Source organism: Ailuropoda melanoleuca, chromosome X, assembly GCF_002007445.2.
Source record: "Ailuropoda melanoleuca isolate Jingjing chromosome X, ASM200744v2, whole genome shotgun sequence".
Classification (NCBI taxonomy): domain Eukaryota; kingdom Metazoa; phylum Chordata; class Mammalia; order Carnivora; family Ursidae; genus Ailuropoda; species Ailuropoda melanoleuca.
The window spans coordinates 71,219,691-71,223,555 of NC_048238.1; positions in this window are offsets into that span (position 1 = coordinate 71,219,691).

The following is a 3,865-nucleotide window of genomic DNA, read 5'->3' on the forward strand; positions in this document are numbered from 1 at the left end:
GGGAACTTGCAAAGGCATGTGGTCCAACAACTTAGGAGAAAAGGGGTTTCACCCTCCGTGTGAACATCCCTATGCACTGCAGGCCCTGCCTGTGACCTGGGGGCCAGGGGCATCATCAAATTATAAATTGGTGTGAAGATGCTTTTGGAGGCATTAATGCTGGATGGTCAGTAGCATCCAGAGCTGGTTCTCTGGGGTTCTTGCCACCTCCCTGCTCACACAGAATGCTGGTATCTCCATCACATGTCCAAGAAGTGACTTGCCTAGCCAACTCCAGAGCAGAAAGCATTGAGGGTCCCAGACCCTGGATAGAGGCCTCTGCTAACCAGGATACCCAGGCTTTTAGGTGACAGTGCTTGAGAGTGGGAGCCCCTCTGGTTGCTTAATATAAAAGAGATCAGCTTCAGGTTCCTTGCAAAAATTCAGGCTCCAGTCAGTAGAAGGTATGTGGATGACTGCCAGGAAAAAGTCACCAGGTCTGTGGTAGCCATGGAGTCATACAGCTATTTCCTCAAAAGAACTTTTGGAGCTCCCCTGACATTTATGCTAAGGCCACACTTTCCCCAGACTGCTTCCACACTCTAACTGAGCACAGTTGTGCAGCTAGAGCTGCACCATTTCTGCTCACTGGAGGACTCCTTTAATCTTTGCTTGTACTCTCTATTGGCCTGGTACAGACTTTCTCATTATTGCTCTACAGTCTGGGACTCTTCCTGCCTGACCCTCCCTCCTTACCTCTCTTTTCACAGGTGTGAGACATGCATCACAGTCTGAAGGCTCTCCTCATCTCCTGCTCCTTCCCCTTGTATCTTTCCTAGGTGTTTCCCCAATAAATCTCTTGTATGTCAACTCTTGTCTTGTATTTGCTTCCAGGAGGGCCTGAACTGGTAACAGGGTCAGGGTACTTTCATAGATGAGAGCTCAAGTTTCACATTTCTCAATAGTTGTACTATTTTTTCCAAAAGGCAGGCTAGTATAATAAAGAGCTTAACTAACTGTGTTCTCGAGTCCCAGGTCTACCACTTTTAGCTCTGTGTTCTTGGCTTCTGTGCCCCTTTTCTTAAAAGGGTATAATCACATTACTTTCTCTTATGGTTGTTGTGAGGTTTATGGGAATTATACAGACCGCTTAGTGTCTCACACATATTAAAGAACATCAGCTGTTTTACCATCTTAAATTGATGAAGGTGGAATAGAGGAAGGATATTACTAGGTCCTGTAGCTATTGATGAGTTTGGCACTGAACTCTCAATCTGAAGTTCTGGAGTTCTAAGTATGTATGCTTTTTGATTTTTAAGCTAGAAGTTAAAATTCAGGTTCAGGAAAACACATGAACCAGTTCAATGGCATGATTGTGTTCCCTACCTTCAACTCCATTAGATGGGTAACTTCCAAAATGAGAATGGTATGATCATATTGTCCCTTTTCCTATACTGTACCCATTAGACAACTTATTCTGGAATACAGAAATGGCACTGAAGAGCATACCTGTCTCTCCCCTTGTTACATTTACAAATGTTCTTTATGGTAGAGAGTGTCAAAGGTATGTTTTTCAAGGAAGGGAAAAGGCAAGATGGAAGGAAGGATGTTAGGAAGGAACCTAACATTTGCTTGAGTGCCCACTAAGGGCCAGATGCAGTGTTTGGTGTTTTGGTTTGAGTCTCTTGAAACCCCATAAGAGGGGCACCTGGGTGGCTCAGTTGGTTGAGTGTCTGCCTTCCATGCAGGTCATGATCTCGGGGTCCTGGGATCGAGCCCCTCGTCAGGCTCCCTGCTCAGTGGGCAGTCTGCTTCTCCCTCTCTCCCTTTGCCTCCCCTCCCAGCTCGTGTTCCCTCCCCACACTCTCAAATAAATAAATAAAATCTTTTTAAAAAACCTGTAAGAACCCTGTAAGGCAAGTAGCAGTGTTTCCTTACATGAAGAAGAAACAACTCGGGGAGTGTAAGTGTATTTTCCAAGGCCCTAAATCTAGTAAGTTGTGGAGACTATATTCTAACCTAGGTTCATTATACTCCAAAATCCATACTCCTACCATTTAATTTTTAAATTTTTTTTATTATATTATGTTAGTCACCATACAGTACATCCCTGGCCATTTAATTTTGTAAAAAACTTTAGATGGTAACCTTCCAGGACTGGGAGATTGGTTTAAATATGCATGAGGGATGTTAAATTGGAAGTTACCTCTTTTGTACCAAGATTCAACAGATATTAAATTCTAAAGCCAGGTTTTCAAATGAAATAACCAAGCAGCTCTAAAACCTCCTCTGAAAGGAGGGCTACAAGGGTCAAGAGAGAGGAGATATGGAGAAGGAATTTTTGTGAGGAGGATTTCTTTGGAGTGGCGTCCAAGGGGGAAGAGTTGGGGTGCTTTCTCCCAAGGCTTCAGCTTGACCCCAAGAAGCTTGATATGTACCTCCTGGAGTTTGGAGGCACGGTGAAATGGGATCCGAATCCAGCATGAGATATCTTATTGGCTAGAGAATATGACTATGGTGACGGTGGGAGCAAAGGAGAGGGGACTGTATTGAGATGTCTATACTCCCAATTTGTTGGGGGCAAAAGATACATGGGTGTTTCTCATGTATCAAAGTGGGTCATGAGGGAGAACAATGTTTGGTATTGAGGGGCCTGCTGAAGAGAACTGTTTGGGGGTGCTAATGGATTCCATCAGAGAAACTGTACAGAATGGACAGCTGGAAAACCCAGAGCTGAAGAGGAAACAGCAATAGAATATTTAGCTTTTGACACAAGAGTTGCAGTGGGAGGGGGAGCCTCAGACGAGAGTCCGCTTTAAAAATCAGCTAGACCCAGAAAGCATGAAGCCAACTTACTATACAACCAAAAGAGCTTTCTGTTTACTCCCTCCCTTCAACCCCAGATAGGCCTGAAGTCAAAATTAGCAAGTTGGGGAGGATGGGGAAAAAAAGAAACAGAGCACATCCCTTACCCCAAAGGTGGGAGGTCCACCTGAATCTGGTGCTAGCTGACGGAGGAAAGGTTTAACTCTAAATTGAGTTCGGAGGGTTCTTTTTTATGAGGGACTGAAACAAAGCTAGATTTATTATTTAGAGTGACTGAAGGGCTCTTTGGAGTGAGCAGCAAAGCCATGGGGCCTGGGCAAAACTGAAAGTATTGTCTAATACTTCTGTCTAGGAGCAAAGTTGCATTTTGGTTTATCTCACCAGTTGTTCTTGCTCAGTAGACTACCTCTGCTTGGTATGATGTTTGTGAGGTGCCATGCTGCTGTGTTTTTGCATTAATTTTGCTACACCAGCTTTCTTTTGCTTAGTATTTACCTAATACATATTCTTCCATCCTTTTATTTTGAACTTTTCTGGATAATTTTAAGGGCATCTTTGAGAAAAAGCATGAAACTAGAGTGTGCCTTGAAAAAAAATCCAATCTGAGATTTTCTTTTACTATGAGTTTAATCCATCTGCATTTATTATTATTGATGTAGATGTACTTCTGTCTTCCTGTTTTGTGTTTTCTGTTTATGTTTTTTTTTCTTTGCATTTTCCCCTTCCTCTCTTTTCCTGCCTTCTGTTGAACCAAGGGAGTTTTCTTTGGAAATTTGAAACTTAGTCTATTTTTATTTTTTTATTTGATAAACACATTCTATTTTTAACCTTTCAGTGCTTAAGATTTTTTTTCTAATTGTTTAACTATATTTTTAAGCAAAATATAGACTATCTCCAACTTCTATCCTCTTCCTTAAACACTTTTATGTTTTGAATTTTTTTCAAAAAAACATAGGCACAATTTCTGATAACTGGAATTTCTATATACAAACTATTAACCATTATCGTTCATAGCTCATGATGCATGTTTAAATATATTATCTCATTTGATTCTAGAAAA